Here is a 23,244-nt window from a genome sequence, read left to right as displayed (position 1 = left end):
TATTACAAACTTATAATACGTAACGAAAAATAAATGATGTGAATAAAATTAAAGAGATAGCCGTTTATGTCTACCATATATTGTTGGCCGATATTTTTCACAATATTATTTTCAAAAATTTGCTAATACAAAATACATATCCAAATCAACAAATATCACAGGTTACACACTATTTTTCAAAAAAAATCAGAAGATATACATCGTATAACCACCAATACAGCACGACTTTAATGAGAATAAAACAATATTATTTGTACACAATACAGTTTCAAAATACTATCTCTGTAAGGTTGTTGGAGCATCATTAAATGATGTTGCATTGACAGGAAATTTTATCAAGAGGAAAGAAAAGAAAAAGCAGAGAGAAAATGAAACATGCAATGCAATGGGATATTTTCCCCATCAAATGCACAAAGCTTTTAAATCCTAAATTAAGCGAAGGAGACCGTAAAAGCTTGCAGCAACCATTGAGAAGGAAGAAATGGTGGTGAGAGTGAAGCCTTCCATTCTTGAAGCATAGATCTCAAGTCACATGATATATTGAAAGTAAAGTATGGGAAGAAATCAGGTTTCTAAGTTGAGCTATGTGGCTTGAGATCTTTACCTCAGCATTTCCAGTGATTGGATTTGCTCCCTCCAGTTACTAATTGATGTTCAGACATTTGTAGTATGTACAATAGCTTTGCACAAGAGCACCTGCATAGTATTGCCACTGAATGACATATTATATCGATTGGCCATTCTATTAATTAGTTAAATGCATTGCATTAAGCATAATGGGGCTTTTCAATAGGCATTGCAACGTTAGGGACCATTAAAGAGATTACATTTAGAAACCATCATTTTATAGCAAATTTGTGGAAAATTCAAGGCCGTAAAATGCACTTGTTTGACTTCAGCATTTCAAATGCTGAAAAATGTTCATTCTTCTGTCCCTTTATTTTCTTGATTAAACAAATGTTACCAAATTCAACTTACTCTTCCTTCATGATTTGCTATTTCAGTAATACGATGGATCCTCTTTATTCTGAATGATTCAGTTTTAAACCGAACATCCGCTGATTCCTTCATTTGAAGGTTTTTTTTTTTTTTTAATCTCTTTTAAGCATTTCTTGGGGGGAAAACCACGCATAATTTGTGAGTTTAATTATTACACGGTACCAACTTGACCCATGCATCAACTTGACAGAAACAACGTCATTGCGTTAACTCAAAAACGGTGAAAAGAAAGCGTCGAATATAAGCATAGGCACCCATATGGAGGGGGGGCAAGTGGGGCTCACGCCCCCGCTTAGAAATTGGAACTTCCTTACTTTTAGTACTTTTTTCTTCGCAAAAAATGTAAAAACATTTCTTCTCCAGCCATTAATGAATAAGTTATTGAAAATGTCAAATTTTTAAATAACTCTAATCCGTACTGAAATCAGTTTCCATTTGGAAAATATTCTACTAAACCATGGGGAAAAAATCTGAGCCCCCCCCCCCTAACAATTTTGCATACGGGCGCCCATGAATATAAGCAACTTCTAGGTTAAATCATGCCTCCTAATCAAGGAACACAGTAGCATCTTGCTTTCCCCCCTCCCCCATAAGCTGAAAGCAAATCATAAAAACTTACTTTTGGGCACAGAAAAAACAATTTTTCACAAATAACTCTCAAAAAAAAGAAAAAAAAAATAACTACATAAAAAACGACTGGTTCTCCCATGCATGTATGTCAAAGTTGGTTGGTTTTAAATGAAATTTTCAGTTCCAGGCACATACGCACTCGAAAAATTAAGGCTCATAACTCGGTATCAATTGGATCCGCTCTCCCCTAAATGCTAACGTTAAGGCAATGCATGGAACAGGATATCTATGGTAGAATGAGACACTTAAAAAGAAAAAGTTGAAAATAGTTATGAAGAAGATGGTGAGTGCCATAAGAGTAAATAGTCTCTCGTGTTACATTTTCTGCCATCACATGGTTAGAAATGTACGGAACTAAAAGTTTAATATAAATTCACATGCTAAGCATTGATAAAGCAGTATTAAAGCAGAAATGAGGTTTTTTTTTTTTTTTAATGTGAAGAATCGATTTTGCAATTGAGGCATTCAAATTCAACTATAATTCGCTTTAAAAAAAAAGAAAAAAAAAACAAGTTAAAACCTAATGTTGACAATGCAACGAGCATAAAATAACCGCGAAATTCCAGTTGTCCAAAGGCTCGTAACTAAGCTTTAGAGAGGCTTAATTACACACATCCACAGCAAGAGCAATAGAAAAAATCTAGGAACTCGGGGTTAATGTACTTTGATTGTCGATAAAGTTCATTAAGGAAATTCTTTTCATTTTCATGAATGAGCAGCTCAAGCAAATGATGAGTGTGTCATTGGGATAATTGACTTCTGCGTTATTAATACGTCTTTAATATCATTCTGGATTTTTTTTTTCTTTTTCTGTTTGGAAAACGCAGCCAAAGGGACCTAAAGAAAATTTCGTTATACAAAATTAATGAATAGTACATAGCAATGCATTGAAAATATTTCTGCATATATCTATCATTTTTATAATGTTTATAGATTATATTGCCTGCCAGTTCGCCTATATCTTCTGCCGTTAATTTCGCCTGTAATTGAACTAAAATAACAAAAGTAACCCCAAACAAAAATCAATTTTATAGTAAATGGTGTATTTTTATAACTGTCCTCGATCTTTCTTCAATCGGGTCAATAATTTTTTTTTTCAAACACAGATAATTCAGGTTTTATTTGTAAAACGGTTCATATATCATCTTTACAATGTTTATAGATTACATTGCCTGCCAGCTCGCCTGTATCTTCTGCCGTTAATTTTGCCGTTAATTAAACTAAAATATAAAAGTAACTCGAAACAAAAGTCTATTTATAATAAATTGTGCATATTTATATATAACTTTCTTTGCTCTTTTTTCAATCGGGTCTGTTAAATATTTTTCAAACACAGATAATTCAGGTTTCTACTTATACAGTGACTCAAAACAAAGTTATTATTTAATATTAACAAGCTCAAACTAAAGTTAAATATCTTTTACAATGTTTATAGTTTGTACTACCTGCCAGTCTGCCTATACTTTCAGCTGTTAATTTCGCCTTAAATTAAACTAAAATATAAAAGTGAGTCGAAACAAAAGTCTATTTTATAGTCATCGTTCTTTTTTCAATCGGGTCAATTAAATATTTTCAAAACACAGATAATTCAGGTTTTCTACTTATACAGTGGCTCAAAATAAAGTTATCCTTTCAAATTAATTTTTCAGAAACTATCCAAAATCCGAGGCACACGAAATGGGGAAAATATACATCAATACCGAACTTAGGATCTAGTAAGTTTAAATTTAGTTTCTGAAAAGAGTAGTGCAAGAAATGCTGTTTAATTAGCAAATTCCAAATGTAGTCTTTAAATATGGCAGTTTTCTTCGTAGTAAAAGTTATTGGGAAAGAGGAAACTTGAGTGACGTCCTTTTACCCTCATCATTTCGTGATGGAAACGTGCACAACCAATCAAAGCAATTGGAAAAGCGAAAGATTTTTCAATCGGATAGGCGCAGAGATGTTTATCTTGTTTGTGTTCGAAAAATTTAAAAGAAATAAAATTTTGCCATATTTTTATTAGTTTTTTATTTATTTATTTCTGAAGAAGATGAAATTTTTGGATCTCAGTAAAAGCAAAAGGCAAAAAAGTATTTTTTCTAATAATTTTTTTTTATCGTTAGATAAATTACTAAGAATGCAGTTTCATAAAAAAAAAACTTTTTTATAACCATCTTGCGATCCATAAAAATGTGAATGTCGCTTTATTTCAAAAAAAGGGGAGGGGGGATTACTCTCTCTTAATATCATCACGTTTAATACGAAATCACGGCTAAAATGAACATTTTGTTTGTTAAGTTTAGTTCGCTATCTAATTACATCAAGAATTTCACGCATAATACACACATTAAATTAATAGTCTCGGCTAAGACGAACAAAACTCCCTTCTATTTACATATAATGCTCGTGGTTATATACTGTAATTTTCTTCTGTAGAAATTATTCATCATTTTGTTAGTAGCAGAAGTCCCATTGTGTGTCGAGAAGAAAATATTAAATATTTTGCATAGAAAATAGAGCCCGCACATTTGATTACCTGTGAACATTTCAATTTACTCGGAGATAAAATTGTTGATCTTCCACTGTGGATTACAACCTATTCTGCGATTGTCGATTATCATTTTCCTTTTTCAATATTTTTCAAAAACATTCATTTATTAGACACAATTGATTTTTTTCTGAATTTCCTAATTGATTACAATATGTGTAGCAATATTTTTTAAATACAGATCAGTATTTCTTCGTTTTTTTTTTTTTTTTTTTTTTTTTTTCACAATATCATTCATTCACGGTTGTTGCGAATAGCGGCTAATACAAACAAATTCGTGGATTTTTGACACTTCGTATTAACCGAGTTCAACTGTACTTTATAAAATTGAATTTTCTACAATCGGATCGAAAAAAAAGAAAAAAGGAAAAAAAAAACATTTGACTTCTTTATTAGGAATCTGTGGGTTAAACATGTTAAAAAAATCACAAATAACATAACTTTTAAAACAAACTAATCACAAATCTGACTCAAAGAAACCAAACCTCGGAAAAAATTGCATCCATAACCAAATTTAACATTCTCGGATCTTACCGTTTTCCCTGTACGTAAGCCACAGACAATAAATAAATAAATAAATAAACGAATAAAAGAAAATATCGTACTTTGTTATATGAATACATAAGTGTGAATAAAAAAATATCGTAAAAAATAACCACTATCTGCAATATCGATATATGTTTCTTTGAAATGTTTCCCATTTTTTTGGTTTCAAGCAGTACTAAAATATTGTTCCTGCTAGAAATATTTCTCTAGCTACGATTTTTTTTTTCTTTTGCTGTACATGAAATTCCCTATTTCCAAAACATTAAATTCAATTTCTGAGAAATAAAGTTTTTGCCCTTTATTACCCTGTTCCACACCTGATGTCTCTACAATTAAGTTATAGTAGTAATCTTAATATGATTAATAAGTTATATATCACAGCATATGTTTTGTGCTTCACTCAAAGTTGAGGAAAGTTGAAGAATAAATTTTTAGTAGATTTTTAAAGTGCGAAATTTTGATGAAGTACTCGATTTTTAATCCCCTTGTTGAAAAAGAAAATCATTATAAATACTATGCTTTGAAACATTTTTATTCAGGCAGACAACATAAAGAGTTTTTAGAGTAGTTTTTAGCCGGAATTCTTTGTCGAGGAAAATTAGATTTTATATCGCGTTTCAAGATGCGTGTTTTTTAGATAATTGCCTTTAAAATATAATTATAAAAAATACTTAAATCTTTAATTAGTGTAATATAATTTCGCCACTATAATGTTTTACACCATAAGCCGGTGACTTACTGTCAAAAAGCAGAATCTTTGACAGTAAAGTACTGGCGGAACTTGGAAATAAAATTATCCAAGTGTGTACAATGTACGTATATCTCAAACTATCAACGTTTGTGAGACCTTGTTTTTTTGGAAATATTTACATGGTAACAAGTTTTTGTATAGGGATTTAATTTCTTGCACACTGAGTCGTGTTTATTGCTTTACAATAAAGTTACTGAACTGTTAAAACAAAGTGAAAAAAAAATTGACAAGAACATAAAAGAAAATTTAATTTTTAGACCAAAAAATACTGAAGAAAACGTACCTATATGCTCAAGCGACAACTAAATAAAAATGTAATTGAACATTCGACAACAAAGGTTTCAGTTTTAAACTGAATAACACGAAAAGAATATCGAAAATATTTAACGAAGAATTCATTACTACTATCAAGTAACAACTGCAATAACTCTTTCACCTTAAAACTTCATTGAAAAGAATTCTTAAGAATACGAATACGGACAATTGAGCTCTTTTTCAAACAAAAACGTAAACATTTCATTTCTACAGCAATTTGAAATACATGTACATAAATATTAAGCACAGAAAAAATATAGTTGTGGAGGAACTATGACATTTTTGACCCCAGTATTTGCTAATTTTTATGTTTTTAATTTGATGTCTCTTTTTTTTCATTAAAAAAAGTGTTGATAATATTATAACATTGATGCTAAACAAACATGAACTCAAATAAATTGATGGTAAAAACCTGAGCATTGGTTAAAACAATTTTTCTATTAAAATATCGACGCTAAACAAACATCAACTCAAATAAATTGATAGCGAAAACAAAAGTAGTTGGTTAAAATAGTGTTTCAATACAGTTTTTCTATTAAAATATCGATGATTTGAAGACTGGCATCGATGCTGCATCCCTAAGAGGTACATATTTTAAATCATTGTTATTTGAACACATGTTTTTTATTTTAATTATTTCTACTTTTCTTCCTTATTAATTCGTTTCAAAAATAAAAACATGGTTTAATTGTTGATTAATAATTTGTATTGAACCAGCTCAATGTTTTATCACTATATTAATACGGCAACGTCTTAAACTATCCCTCCCTTTTTGTTGGTACAAAGTGAAGAAGAAGGGAACTAAACTTACATGCTTCGAATTGTACTGTTCCGATGATGTGCAAAAAAAAAGTCCTTAAATTCGTTTCTGACCCCTCGTTACATCGCACTTGTCGGGAGGCAACGAAAAAGAGCGAGGACGATTTTTTCAATAAAAACGAAAGAAAATTGCTCTTCCAATTTTTCTTTCAAAATGAAAGAAAACGAATTTAAGTTAACTCTCGATTATGTGCGAGCGGATTATCCACGAGTCAATCAACAATTAGAAACATGTACTTTCGCAGTAAAAAGCAAATACCAATGGCTGTTTTTTGTCGAAAAATTGTAAATTTAAACTCAGTTGGATTTGTTTTATTTATTTATTGATTTACTGTGCTTTCTTCATCGTGCATTCACTTGTTCTTTATTGATGTTAAGTTCTGTTGTGTAAAAATACAAACTTTTTACTGTACTCTATATATTTTCACTGTTTAAAGAAAGTACTATACATCAATACAGCTAAGTTTTTAAGGAAGGACAATTTTCACCTTATTTGTCTCTCATTTTAGCCTTTTTGCGGTTTATCCGCGATTTTTATTATCATCGGCACTTGTGCTACCCAATTTCGCTGATAATTGGGAGTTTACTATTTCTTTCTTTTTTCTTTTTTTTTATGGTAGAATACGAGTGGAAAGTTGCAGGTTTAAGTGGTAACGAATTAAGTAAGTAGAAAACATGCTACTTTTGTTCACTGGTTTAAAAAAAAAAGAAGAAAATACTTTTTCTCAGAAACATATTTTTTTTTTTTTTTTTTGTCTGTGATATGAAATATAAAGCATCATTGTTTTTTGTTTCTTTTAATTTTTTTTGTCTGTGATATGATATATAAAGCAAAATTGTGTGTGTGTGTGTGTGTGTGTGTGTGTGTGGTTTTTTTTTTTTTGTCAATTCCTAATTTTGGATCACATTCTCCCATTAAATATTTATATATCTTGTTCAAAGTCGTTAATAAAATACTTTTCATTCATCCACTGAAGTTCAAATACATTTTTTTAACTCATAATGGATGAGACTTGATGTCAATGTAGTTTTTTTTCTTTTTTTTTTTCAAATATTAATTCATCAATTAATTTTGCCATTTAATATTGTGAATCTGTCATGTATATACAGATTCATATTAATTATAATAATTTTAAAAAAGTAACTAAATTAAAAAATTTCTTTGTTGTGACCTGTGCAGGAACTGACCATTTTTTTTTTTTTTTAAATTATTGCTTGTTTAATATAACGTTTGGAGAGATATAGGAAATGCGCGATATATATCCGAATGAGCGATATAACGAGGCGCGTTATAAGAAGATATTACTGTACTTAGTGAATTAATTTTAGATTCCGATGACAAAATAAGAATGCGCTAAGTGCAAAGTTGAAACCCTATATGCTATTAACTCAAGCAGTGACAGAAGTAAGAGAAAAAACAGCTGCAAAAGAGTGATTTGTCTCTATCTGCCAGTGTTAACTTCGAGGAAAGGCAGATTCGTCCTCTTCCCAAGCCGAGGAAAATGAACTGTCCCGAATAACGATCGTCTGATAATTGCGTCCAATCCTCCCTCTTAAGCGGAAGCCATCTTCTGCTCTATCTCACTGACTACGGAATTGTCAATTATCACTCGGTCACAGTTTGTGAAGTTGGACATTTGTATTAAAGTATAATCAGTTTTTTTGAAATAATTGACAAATAATCAGCAAAAAAAAATTCCCTTTTCCGGTGAAAATTCAAACTTCACAGCTCTTTTCAGAAAGGAAAAAATTCCAGACATACATGTTTTTATGATGATTGAAGATACAAAACAAAAGCGAAGATATGATAAGAACCCTGTGCAAGGTTGTGTCTGTATGAGTAAAATTTGAAAAAAACATTATTTAAAAAAAAAAAAGACAGAAAAAAGAAAAAGAAAAACTGCGGATGTTAAAAGAGCTTTTAAAAGGATGAAGAGACGAGAAATGGTAGCAACTGCTAGAAACCATCATCGACAAGTTTTTTTGATGCACGATTCCTTATTAACACAATACTCAATGTTTTTACAGTTTTACACATTTATTCTATTTATATCGTATATGTGTCCGAAATTTTAGGAGTTAGGAAATTTGTTTGGGCGCCACATGTGACAATTTTTCAGGGTTGATTGCTTTTATAGAAAATTTCGGTGCGAAATGGATAGCTTATGCATCATATTTCGATCAACAACTCAACCTTTCAATTCAAAAAAAAAAAAAAAAAACAGATCAATAAAACTAAAAAGAAAAGTAAAATTAAAAACTAAAGAAAAAAAAAGAACCTTGCGTTGAAATGTTCGAGATACGCCTTTTTCTTAAAATCTCATGTTCTTGTTCAATTTATGTAGAATGCTTTGAAGGATATTAGATATAATTAGTTCATACAGCATTACACTTTCTGCTTTCTTATAAATCGACAACTTAATGAATTTAGTTGATAGCTAAATGGCTAAATTCTTCAATTTTAAAATAAAGTTCAAAATATTAAAAACTAAAGCAAAAAAAAAAAAACTTATTTAATTTTTTACAAACCACATACGCCGGACCTCAATAACATGTTATTTAGAATAAAATTGGAAAATATTTATGATTGAAAAATCTCAAATTTTTGCAAGTGTAAATTTTTCTCTGCTTGTTATCAATTTACTTGAAATTTTGAAGGCAAAAGAATAGTGTAAAATTGTATTCGTAATGTCCCCCCCCCCCTCTCTCTCTCTAGTTCTGAAATAACTAGTCGTCGAAGTGTTATGTTTATTCTGCCGAGTGACTTGGTTTTCGAGATATTTGATGTACATACAGTCAATGCAAATAACCAATAAACAATACAAACACGTGTGATAGAGGCACTATAAGGTGGAAATTTTCCCTCAAAAGAGGTAACAAATTAAATTTAGATTTCGATTTAATTTGATTCTCTTTTATTTATATATTTGTTTATTTATTGTATTTATTTATTTATTACATTTATTCATTATATTTATTTATTTATTATATGTATTCATTAATTTTACTTTGATTTATTTGTTTATAAAATCTATTTATTAATTTATTTATTTTATGGCTTTAGATGATATATATATTCCGACTAGCGTCTGAAAGTGTAAACTAGCACTGTGTACAAGGCCGAATCGAAAATTAATTTTTTTTGGAAGTTCGAAACTTCATATCGATAAAACATTGCCCCTATAGCCCTCACATGTACCACAAAAATATTTATACAAACTAAAAAATAGTTAGGTGTCCAGCAGGAGGCATATACAATTTATAATTTTCTATAAAAGATAGATTTTTTTCTATACATTTCTTTAAAAAATTTAATGTACATTTTAAGAAATTATCAAGCTGAAAAATATAAACAGTGAAGTAGGTAAATAGCGATGAAAAATTTTTTGCTCTCCTGCAATATTTAAGTCTCCCGCATAGTTATTTGAAAAAAGATGTGGATTTTTTTTTCTTTTATTGTTCTTTTGAAAACGTTGATTTGAAAATGTGTTTGCTAATAATTTTAGAACTTAGTATTTTATTCAAATTTATATGTATTTTCTAAATAAATAGAAAAAAAAATCAATTTTTTTTGAAGAAAATTAAATTTTAGGCCATAACTAAATGATTTTTGTAACCTTCCACATGACAGGCAAAACTAGTTCAAACCAGTTACTTCGCTCTAGTTGACCTGCTGGTAAGCAAAATGTAAGATCACTAAACTTAACAACTTTTTCCAGTGTCATCTTCAACCAGTGATGACGCCTACAAAATTGCATGGAAACACGCAGAACTCAAATATTATCTTCTATTTGTCAGCTAGTTTTTACTCACCAACTGTTTAGTTTTATAAATTACCCCAAGAGTCGGAATTTGTTTCTAATTACCCTATCTGATCCAACCTGTCTCAGTTTTAATTTTCTCAAGAAATGCCGAGGAAATTTTTGCAGTATGACAGTTGACTTCTTCACCCTTTGTGCTACTTCAGTTTTTTAATGATTCTTAAGATTTAAAAAAAAAAAAAAAAATCTGCTGCAAGTATCGGATGCAACCTGCGCTTCATAACATGATGAGTTGGTTTTAATATTTTTTATAACTCTTCTTACCTTTGATTTCCCATTGTGAGCAATGGCGTAGCGAGAAATTTTTCATTTGGGGGGAGGTCATAGAAATTTTTCGAAGTTAAAGGCCGAAAAGCGCAAATCTAGGCTCTTGCATGTGTGTTCATACACATAATTTTGCTGTTTCATGGGAGGGGGAATGATCCCCCTATCCCCCATCCCTTTGGCTAAGCCGCTGATTGTAAGATAAGTCTGCTATAATCTTATTAAGCTATTACAGAAACTTTCATCATCTTTCCGAAAGCAAGTTTTGACATTTTTCCCGCTCTCCCACATTTGGGGCAGTAAATAGATACAAAATTTTTTGTTGCCAAAATTTGAATAAATCCATGCTTTATCAGGGAAACAATGAATTTTTAACTATATCTTGCATAATGGTTTGCTAACTATATGTATAGCGTTGAGTCACATGCCTCATGAACAAGCGTATTATCTGTTTTTATCAATAAATCAGTTGAATAAATTATGCATTCATTAAGAGTACTTTTCTGTGTAGGAGAAAAGATTGGTTTCAATTAACAATGCAGTTTGCATTGCACTTATGAGTTTGTATTCCAAAACGCGTTTTCACAACGTCAGAAAGCGACAAAACGTATCTTGATGTCCACAGTATATGTGACAATTTGAAACAAGAATAACTTTGAAAACACAAGCCGATAATTTTAACTTTAAATAAGCCGACTCAAAACTATATCAGAATGACTTACACCACTCTCTTATTCTAACCTCGATATTTTGTGTTAATAAATGAAGTGGAAAAATTCCGCATCCGGGCAAAAGTTCTAACACGACGTAACACTGCCAAAATCTAATTGACGCTTTGCCATAATTTGCTTCCCTCAAACAAATCGAATTCATAATTTAAAAATGTACCAATCTTTAAATACAAATCCTTTACTCAAAATTAAAATAAAAGCAGTCCTGATAGTTTTAACAAAATTTTCATTTACTCGAAACTATGTCGGAATGACTTACACCACTCTCATTCTAACCACGACATTTTGTTTTAATGAATCAAGTGGAAAAAATCCGAATCTGGGCAAACGTTCTAACATGACATAACGCTGCCAAAATCAAATCGACGCTTTGCCATAATTAACCACCCCCCCCCCGCCAAAAAAATAGAGTTCATAATTTAAAAATGTACCAACCTTTAAATACACATCCTGTACTTAAAATTGATATTTACGCTGTTCTGATATTTTTGTAGATGTTTTAAACAAAATCTCCTTTTACTCAAAACTATGTCCGAATGACTTACCCCACTCTCATTCTGACCACGATATTTTGCGCTAATGAATGAAGTGGAAAAATTCCGAATCCGGGCTAAAGTTCTAACACGACATAACACTGCCAAAATCAAATTGACGCTTTGCCATAATTAACTTCACCCAAACAGATAGAATCTCATCTCCGGACTGAACCCAATAAAATTTGAAGGCAAAGTCATTTCCGTTCTCAAGTTTGATGCGACGGTCGATATCTAAGGTGTTCGGGGGAACATCTTTTCCCATCCAAAGGAAAGGATGGCATTTCTCAATAAATGGGAATATGTCCTCCCAAATACCTTCCTTCTTTCATTAAACGCATTTGAATCACGCGATAAAGGATTTCCTTAGATGACTTCAAGATGACCTCCTTATCTTCCACTGCGTCTTTGGAGGAAAGGCATTCATTTTAATAAATGTTTAGACCAAAGAGTGCTTTGGTCGCATTTTTCAACTTTTTTTTCACCCAAGAAAAAATTAGTTCACTTTATATACTCTTTTATTCCTCTTCGTATGCATTTATAATAAATCAAACTGAAATCTTTTTCGAAGAGAAAGCTAAAAAAACTCCTTTAATGCGAATACAATATTGATAAGCAATCATCTCGCCACTTTATATGGAAATTTGTGTATCTAAAACTTATAAAAAGAGCAATTCCAACAACACATTAAAGAAAATGCAAAAAAAAAAAAAAGCTATGAAAACCAAACTCCTCCTAAAACAACCCGTCCCTCAATAAATAAATAAATAAATAAATAAAGACTGAAAGAATCTAAAATTATAATACAGAAACAAAATGTTTAAAAGTTGAAATAATTTAATTAAGCTAAAAAGGATTTTATAACTAATTTATATAATTACAGGGAATATGAGCGTATATGAATGACCTTTTAAAGAAACGAACTAATGTATCGGAAACAGAACGAATTATGCTACTAACTGTTGTTGATGCACAATGGCAGTCTCGGCTTAGTTGGTAAGCCACAATTAAAATAAATATTTTGTAGTTAAAAAAATCCTATTCTGATTTAGTTTAAATTAATATGCTTAATCAGTGGAATTACTTATGAATGCTTCATTTTCGATTTACCATTAAACGTATTTTCATTAGTAAAATTCCTGTAATTTTGAGCACCGTACGTCCGACGTTATTTGTGTATTTCCAAGACTAACTTTCAAAAATTTTTAGAAAACAAGTATGAGCTTAAATGATAAAAATTTGAAACCATTGTCATCTTTCAGTTTCACGCTTTATGCGAGAAACAATATCACATGTGTACAACTTAATAAATCAGACAATTTTTTATTTCTTTTTCTGTCTTATTTTTGTCCGCTTGCTTCGAACATTAAAATCTTGAGAAGCTATATTTGAATGATTGTACGTTAAAAAAGCTTTTTTTTTTCTTTTTTTATTGTAAATGTTCACTCTAAAATAAGATTCGTGAGCACATGCATTTTGTGATATATTAAAAATAAAACTTCTAAAAAAAGTGATACGAATAGGCATCCGACACCATGGAATTGATCATAAGCTTTTTTATGAGAATATCATACAAAACTGGTAAAGGTTTTTAAACATAAAAAACATATTGCCCAAGCTTTTACATTTTTTAGTGACCGTTTCTGAAGACTTATGCAGAGTATTAAATTTTACGTACAATTTATTCACATTCTAAGATGTGATCAACTGGTCTTAATGCCCAGTAGCAGAATTTGCTTCAGCAGTTTGCGACGCACATCAAAAATCAAAAATAGTTTGCAAGATAAACCGACATTAGATTAGCAGTAGGGTAAGCCGGGGCACGTTACGCTTTTTTCAAATATTATTTGTATGTACTGAAATGTTATCAAATTTTTTTGCACGTTAAAAATAAATCCAAACTAGGCGACGGGGCAAGTTTACGCATTGCACGTCGGAGCACCTTTACAATCGTTCTTGCTATGTCTTACTTAAATGTGCCCCTGACACTTTTTTCACTCCTAACTGTCTCAAACATTTTTAGTATTTTCCGGCTATTTAGTTTTGAAAATTACCATTTAATTTTTAATTGAGTTACACATTCGTATCTTATAGCTTACAATCATGTAGTGCTGTCTTCATGCCCTTTCAGCTTCAATTTTTTACACTATTCAGTCTGCAATAAATTTGCTTTATTTTAGCGATGGTAAGGCATTATGTTCAAAACACCAACAGAACCACGTTAGGTGTCAAAATAAGTGTGCGTAAACGTGCCCCGCGTCTGGAGCAAGTTCACGCAACCGACTTGGGCTCAAAAATACTTTTTTTAACGGTTAAAAACACAAACTGGGCAGCAACTTCATTGAAAAACATCCGCGTAAACGTGCCCCGGTCAACCCTAAAATTTAAATTGACGTCAAAAAATTCCTTAATACATGTATAATGCAAAATGTACAAACATTTTACATTTTTAATTTTCAGCAAAGAAATAGTCTGCAGACTTCCTCAAGAATTTGTGACTCACGTCGCAGAGTCGCTTTGTTTCTGCTACCGGGAAATAATGTACGGCAAGTGTTGCGGGACATTCTGAATATTATCATTAATTAAACATAGCAAACTAAAAACAATTTGGGAAAGTAACTTTTGATACATTATAGCACCAAAATGAATCATTGCCCGATATGATTCATTAAAAAGTTTGGATTGATAAAAAAAGGGGGGAAAATGGGGGAAGAGGGAGACATGATATATGAGAAAAGCGTGTCCCACATTCTCCAGTAATTAGAAAACATTGACACTGATACATCTAGCTAATTTGAGAAAAATCTTCAGGTTTCATCGCATGGATACCTAAATCTTTAACTGACGTATTTTACTTCTTCGCTCGTTTTATTTATCTAAACATGAGCATAAGTTCAAAAGAAATGAGAAGGAAGTATTTTTTCTGAGTTTAGTGAATGCAATATATAATAAATGTTGTAAATATTGCTGGTTTAAAGCAACATTCATATCAGGAGACAAAAAACTTTTAACGAGATGCAAGTCATATTTTTATTTGATTTTATTATTATTATAATCATTTATGTTACATAAATTTATAAAGTCCAACCAGCAGTAATAAATCCTCAGTTGCCCGATCGCCAAGAATATTTCTTTCATATTATAGGGGAATTCATTCCCCTTCATTTCTTTTCAATTTCTTTCATTATTATAGGGGAGAAGCAGCACGAAAAACAATTTCTTTTAGTAAAATGAAATCTTATTTTCCATTTCATTAGCACTATTTTACTTCGAACTATAACTGTTTACTTTTCAAGGTTATATAGAGGCACCCACATGCGTGGACATGATTATACACATATTATACATATATTAAGATTAAGAGAACTAGAAATCAATGGGTTTTTTTTAATGATAAATTTTGTAAAAATCTTTGTCACCATTGCATTTTGATACTAAGTGTGCAAATAATTTTACATCATGAACCATCTATGTAATAAATTACATAAAACTACAAAGGTGATTGCACATCCATCCATCTCAGTAGGGAAATGTGAGGCAAAGTGAAATGGTGAAATATTTACTCGTTTTTTAGCACCACTAATTTGGTTATATTTTAACTAATAACATATGCAGCCTATTCCAGTCAAGAAAACTCCTTTGAAGATCAAAGCATAATGATAATGCAAGCAATTTTCAAAAATGGATACTCAAATTGTAATTTTTTGTTCTAAGTAAAAATTATTTTTGTTATTATCAAATGATAAAATTCTTGTTATTAACATTTTAAATAACAATTGAGACCTACTAATACTCCATGCAGTATTCATTTAGTTAATATTAAGCTTATTTGTATTTTAAATATTTTGTACAATTAGTGAAGTGCATGTGGGGCTAAGTGTGTGGAGCAAAGTGGATGGTGCAAAGTGAAATAGTTCCTTTCATTTACTCATTCAATCCTCTATTAATTAATATATTTACGTTCCATCATTTAATAATTCACTTAATTATTCATTCAGTTGCTTATTTTCTTATCCATTCCCTTTTTTATTAACTCATTTATTTTTCGTCACATATTAATTAATTTATTTATTTATTAACCCGTTTATTTTTTCATTTATTTTATCATCTTTTATTCACTCATTTCATTGATTAAAAATATTCTTTTTCCATGGAATAAAAATGATTTCATTAGAAAAATATTTTATTGTTTTACTTTGCCCCATGGGGGAAAAAAAGTGTTTTTTGAAGGTACAAATGTATTGCCAAAAGTTAAATAAAAAATGTTCCAATGCAAGTTTTGTTGCAAAACCCATTGTTTTTTTCCTCAATATGTACTGTAATTCTCAAAAAAAAAAAAAAATCAGTTTGTTCATTTTGAAAAAGCTAAGCCATCATAACTACACTGGTGTGCAAAAATTAAGGACGAAGTCGAAAAATTAGCATATCTGCTGAAAGAAGAGGCAGAGCGGAGAGAAAGAACAATCAAGAGATTAATTAAGGTGATGTACGGTAGCACATGCGCAGATATGCAGGCAGACGTAATGGGGGAGTGTCTGAGTAGTATAAAGCATGTTGTCGGTGTAAGATCAGTATTTCTGGCAAAGAGATTGCACGCCGTATAGCAGTTAAAATCACACCGAGTTGCTGCCTCAGCGAGAAATGGCGAATAATCAATCTGTTAGACGACATCTGGATGCTTTTACTCGAGGTCGAATCATTGGGAAGTTGGAGGAAGGCCGCAGTGTGACAAGTGTGGCTGCAGAGCTCGGAATTGCTCACAGCATCGTTTCACGACTTTGGAGACAATTTCAAACTACAGGAACAGCTATCCGGGGGTTCAGTAGTGGTCGTCCACGAGGAACCACATCCGCAGATGACCGGTATATTGTCTTACAGGCCAGAAGAAACAGGCGGCAGACAGCGGGAGAAATCGCTACACACACGACACAGGCGACTGGACGACCGATATCGCGTTTTACCGTGGCCAGAAGACTGCACGGTGGTGGTCTGTTTGCACGACGCCCTATACGGTGTGTACTTCTAACGCCTGCCCATCAGAGAAGGCGTTCTCTGTGGTGCCGGGAACACCGGAATTGGAGAGACAATGAATGGGGACGAGTATTCTTTACAGATGAGAGCAGATTCAGTCTGAGTAGCGATTCTCATCGCATACTCATCTGGAGAGAGCGGGGAAGCCGCAATCATCCCTCGAACATCATTGAAAGGGACAGGTATGGAGGTCGTGGTGTTCTCGTTTGGGGAGGCATCATGCTTGGTAGTCGTACAGACCTTCACATCTTTGAAGCAGGTTCAGTAAACGGGACCCGTTATTGTAATGAGATTCTTCTTCTATATATGCGTCTTTTTAGAGGCGCTATGGGTCCGCAGTTCCTGTTCATGGACGACAATGCACCATGTCATCGCACAGTAGCTGCCGAACAGCTCTTAGAGAGTGAGGATATTGAACGTATGGATTGGCCGGCACGTTCTCTGGATCTCAATCCCATCGAGCATGTATGGGATTTTCTAGGCAGACGCTTGGCAGCTCGTACCTTACCACCAGTAACGATTCGGGAGCTTCGATTGGCGCTGCAAGACGAATGGGCAGCAATGCCTCAACAACTCACTGACACCCTCATTCTCAGCATGGGCAGACGCTGTGAAACCTGCCTAGCAGTCGGAGGAGATCATATCCCATGCTAAAAATAGGATGTTTCTTGCTGGACACCCATCACAGGGATGTTTCGGCCTTCAGTCGCATTGCGCTCCATGCTACTTTTTCAATAAAGCTTCTTTTTATCCCTCTGATTTCTCTTTTAGTAAGTGTTGCTTACATTACACATGTCCTTACGTATTGGGGATCTTACGGTATTAAATGTGTTGATTTGGAAAGCTTTTGTACAAAGTTATATTGAAAAAACCGTCTCGTCCTTAATTTTTGCACACCAGTGTATTTCACTTTGCATCAGATTCCCCTGCTTCATACGAAGCAACTGCTGTAACCAGTGATCAAGTAACTGCTGATGTTAGATATGAATAATTCCATTACACAAGTCGTTATATATGAAGCACGGTGTTGAATTAATGTTCGTTGTTTAGTGAGTGAACTGTATGTAACAAAATTACATAAAAATATCAAAGTGATTCTGACTGCACATCAAAATTTGATAACACTTTACACTTAGAGAAAACTACGTTTTTGTTACGCAGACCTAGCCCGTGAGTGAAACTTCCCCATTCCACCAAGATCGCGAGTCAACTGTATGCAATAAAATTACATACAACAGCCCCCCCCCCCACAAAAAAGCAAATAAACAAATAAAATAGTAATTAAATTTAATTAAATTAAAATCAAGCAAATAAACGAATAAAATAGAAATTAAATTAAATTAAATTAAAATCAAGTGAACATAAAATTAATAATTCAAATTTAAAGTAATTCAATAAATAAATTTAGGCAAATATTTTTTTTAATTTAAAAATACCCCCCCCCCCAGTATTGATGGATCAATTTGTGCCGTAATCCCCCCCCCCCCCCGGTGGGCACTCCTGACACACACCATACACCTACAGAAGTGATTCTGATCGCACATCAAACTTTGATAACACATAGCAGTCAGATAAAACAATGGGTTTTGTTGCACAGCCCTATCAAGTATATCTTCCCCATTCCAGCGAATCAAGCTAGTCCCAGATGATTTATTACGTGATTAATTTGGGTGGGGTTCTCAGTTACGTACTTAATTTCTTTATTCGAATAAATTGCAAGCAATGATCGTTTCGCTTGCTTCCATTAGATTGAAACAGCAAGAAACGCCCAGGTTATTTGTTTCCATTTCCACCTTCGGCGATAAATTAGTAAATTCAAACAGATGAGGATCTTATTTAAATTAATATTTATACCGGCCGTCTTATCTAGAAACAAAACTGTTACGAGGGTGGTCGGACAGAGCGGCGCCTAAAGCGGAAATTTTCGAGGGCGGTCTATTAAGTGGTTTTTTTAACGCGATATTGCCCAAATCAAGGTTTTCTTTATAATTCAAGCGTTTGAATTTCTGCGCAAAGTTTTCAAGCCGTCTTGTTATATTACACCACTTTTTCAAGAAACTTTGAATAGCATTATTTCCGAGTCAAAATAGCACGTTCTTCAGCAAGAAAAAGTAAAATTGGAAGAGACTAATTACTCCAACTTAAATTTCTAAGCGGTGATTCAGCACCTAAACCAATAGAGATAAAATTTCGCTCTTTTTTCTTGAGCCAGTTTGTTACAAAATAGCACTAAAAGCCCATTTCGAAGGCTTTTTTTTCCCCCATGCATCTAAGGACACACTTAAACTATTAAGCAGTATTTTTACTCTAGATTGAGCCAATTTGTCACAAAATAGCACTAAACACAAGCGAATTTCAAAAGCAAATTTTTTTTCGTGCAACTAAATACACACTTATAAGTGGTATTTTAACTCGATTATTACTCAAACCAAGGTTTTCTTTATGATTCAAGAGTTTGAATGCTGCTATACCACTTCTTGAAGAAACATTAAATAGTATTATCACCAAGTTAAAATAATGCTTTCTTTAGCAAGCAAAAGTATAACTGAAGATTAATTATTCAAACTTTAATTAAATGCAGTAATTGAAGACTTAAACCAATAGAATTAAAATTTTGCGGTTTTCTTCTTGAGACAATTTGTCACAAAATAGTATAAAGACAAGCCAATTTCGGCTGTTTTTTTTTTTTTTTCGTGCACCTTAATACGCGATTAGAAAAATTGACAAAAGCAACGGGACAATGTCTTTACAACTTGTCTACAGTTTAGTGAAACCTTTAATCACACAGAAGCATATGCAAAGGAAATTAGTGAACAAAATAAAAAGTGAAAACACTCCTTTACATATTTTAGAGTTCAGTTTGGGCTGAAACATACGAAAATAGGAAAAAACATAATAGTGATCAATTGCGTTAAAAAAAAAAAAAAAAAAAAAAAAAAAAAAAAAAAAACCGTACTTTCTAAGGATGAAATTGAAGATAGCTTAGAAAGGTAAGGTGTGCAACATTTTGATTTTTAACATTTAGAACGTTTGACATTTTGTATTTAAACAATAACAAAACATTTAACCCTCCATTTTTGTGGCGTTTTATTGATTTTCAGTGCATAAAATGATCTTGTAAAAGCACTAAAAATATATCTGCTGCACATTAAAAAGAAAAAACAATGATAACCATCCTCGGTTTCTGACAAAAAAGAAAGAAAGAAAGGGTGGGAAAAGAAGAAAAATATTAAAATAGGAAAAGAATGGTAAAGTAAGAAAAAACAACATCAGAAAAGCACAAATTCGCAGATTGCTGCAGACACGTGTTTCGAGTTGCAGGGAACGCCTTTTTCAATGCAAAAAGTAATGAACTTATGGATGAAAGGACGTCCGACAAAAGCCAAGAGTAGATAAAAACACAGCTTAAAAGATAAAAATAGCGGATTAGCCAAACACCCAATGAGAAAATTATAAACCTATAAGGAACCAATAGGAATGCAGACAAAGGCCAAGCGCTCTCTCTGAGGTACAGTAAAACCGAAAGAAAGAATTCAATTGGACAAAGATTAAGACAAAGCTTAAACAAAAAGACAATGTCAATAACCGTGAACCGCAAGAAAGGAAAAGCTGAATGGAAGAAAAAAACACCAAGAAATGAAATAAACAGAAACAAAATTTTTTTCGCAAAAGGAAAAAATAAAGATAAATAGAAGAAAAGGGGGGGGGATGTCACCCCCACCCCACCCCATGACAAAAATATCTTAAGAAAAGAATAATTTATAAAATCAACTGTTTGTCTCTTGTGTTTCCCCGTACAATTATAATTTCTAATCAAAACCCCTACTTTACGCATGAATACTCCCTAGTCTAAGAAATTCTTTTAAAACCATTCTCTTCAACCAAACCCTAGTTGTAAACCAGCATTTAAGGCTATAATAATATGAAAAGTTATGTATGTATGTGAGGGGTGAGGTGTGACGGGGAGGGGAGGGGGTAAAGGGACGCTTACAAATTCAAGAACAGGTCAATGAGATCAAAGAGTGGAAGAACAGTTGTATAATACAACTTTTAGAAAGGGGGGAGACGCTAGTGTAAAAACCAAAACAAAAGTAGGGATCCTTCCTCGACTGTGCGAAAAAATTGTGCTAATGATAATCAACTAAATTAAGAAAGCAACAGACGCATCAACACGATTTTTAGCATTTAGATACATCAATTTTCATTGTTCAAAAACAATACGTGTATTGATCAATGTTTACTTTGTGTTTGCGAATAAAGAATCTATGACATAAAGATAAAGGAAATACTGATGACCGTCAAAGATATGGCGAAAAACATTTCAAGACATTTACACATTAAGAATTAGAAGAATGATGCGAGAGACGTCGACATGTGGCATAAATGTAATGTCCGATACAAGCCAACAAGTGGCTACTGTCTTAAATCAGATAAGACGAATAAACCAAGTTTGGGAGGGTGTGCGTCACGATGCGGCAGCGCATCGAACCTCGCTGAATGAGGCTGCGTTATCATCAGGGTATTCATGTTTCACAGTAATTTGAAGTTGTTCCTTTTTTTATGTTGACGTTTCCAAGTCTTGGACACCTTCCAATACTAACAAGAACAACATTGAATTTGTTTGGTATAAACATAACCTTTCGAAATGCAGTGGCCTCCGTTTTGGGCACTCGTTGGTAGAGGTAGGAGATGAGGCGCAGGAAAGTACTGGCCAAAAAAATTACAGCAAAATATCAAAAATTCGAATGTCGAAAATCCGAATCGTCAAAAATCCGAATTGTCAAAAATTCAAAATGTCAAAAATCCGAATTGTCAAAAATCCAAAATGTCAAAAATCCAAACGCACTCTCATGTAGTTTTAATGAACTCAGAAGAATTCCAAGTCTCTCTCAGCCAAAAATCAATGATTTTTTTTAACCATTTTTTAAATTTTCAAGTCAATTTTTCCTCACAGAAATTAGTCAATTTTCTTCGTGTGGCATATATTTTTCTGAACTTCATTCAAATTTTTGTTTAATTACTGTGTAATAGTTCATCACAGAGTACGCATAGCATATGGTAAATATTTTTCATTTTACCTATAGGTTCAATAAACAACGAGAGTGAAATTTTGATAAAAAATTTAATCACATACTGTAGCGTTCTGTACTGTAATGTAAGATATATATTCGTACATATTTCATAAACAATTTAATTGATTAAATGGCATACTTTTTCCATAAAATACATTTTCTTGGAAATTTTCGAAAATCTGAACTGTTTGAGTATCTGAACTACTATGGTCCCAATTAATCCGGAGTTTGACGCCTCAAGAATTTCCATTGTAGGCTAGTTCGACCAGTGAATGAACACTTAAGCACAATTTGATTGTTTAGAAAAATGTAACATTGTTGAGGAAACTAGCATTTGGTGCATGGCAGTAAAAACATTTTAAGTGATATATGTAATTATTTTTTAAAAATGCAATTTTGCGGTTCTGCGTCAAGTTTTGGGGGATTTAAATAGAAAAGAGGGCAACAACAACCTAGTAAATGAACACCCACAGCCACTTCACAAACACAACATTTTTTGCGTTTCCTTTTGGAATTGTATAGAAGAGAATTAATGTTTCTATTCATCAGAGAAAAAACTTTTGAATTTTTTTTATTTATTTATTTATTTTAATAAATCTTTTATGTCTGTAACCCTATCTCCTTCGCGCTGATGGTAGCCTACCAGTTCAATACTGGTACAGGTTGGATACAGGACATCGAGGGGAAACCATTCCGTCCTCTCTCACCCCGCTAAACTTAAGCGGCCGGACATCCATTCTTGGGGATATTTTGAGGAAACCAAGGGATGTCAGGTCACCCCTGGATGTCCTGAGGATATCCAGGGGTAGAAGTATTAATATCATCGATTTTCACCCGCCGCAGGTGGCATTGAGCCACTTCAGGTAGCGAACGGGGTTGGCGAGCAAAACGAGCAGGAGGGGGAGCATCCTAGTTTTTTTAAATAAATTACGAACTGTTCATTCACCGACGAGTGTTCATTTACTGGTCGGTATACCTACCCTGCCATTTTTCTTTCAAATGACTGTCTACGACATTGATTAACATTTTTTTTTCTAATTTGAAGTTATTTTTTGAAATTAAAAAAAAATAATAACAAATGGTAGATTTATTTCTTTAATAGCTATTACCTTCTTCATTCCTGTTATACTTTCCAGTGAAAGTTTTAAAACAAAGACAAAACATGATAAAAGCATAAAAGAAAGATTAATGTCATTATTAAA

The 23,244-nt window shown here is 32.5% G+C and overlaps 1 protein-coding gene across 1 annotated transcript in view; it reads right to left on the bottom strand.

Moving 5' to 3' along the window:
- The window catches only part of LOC129231248 (tyrosine-protein phosphatase 99A-like), a 161,990-nt gene that overhangs the window by 86,907 nt on the left and 51,839 nt on the right, over nt 1-23,244 (bottom strand). The window lies entirely within an intron of this gene.

This window comes from Uloborus diversus, chromosome 10, assembly GCF_026930045.1.
Source record: "Uloborus diversus isolate 005 chromosome 10, Udiv.v.3.1, whole genome shotgun sequence".
NCBI classification, from domain to species: domain Eukaryota; kingdom Metazoa; phylum Arthropoda; class Arachnida; order Araneae; family Uloboridae; genus Uloborus; species Uloborus diversus.
This window is presented reverse-complemented; position numbering and strand designations above follow the sequence as displayed.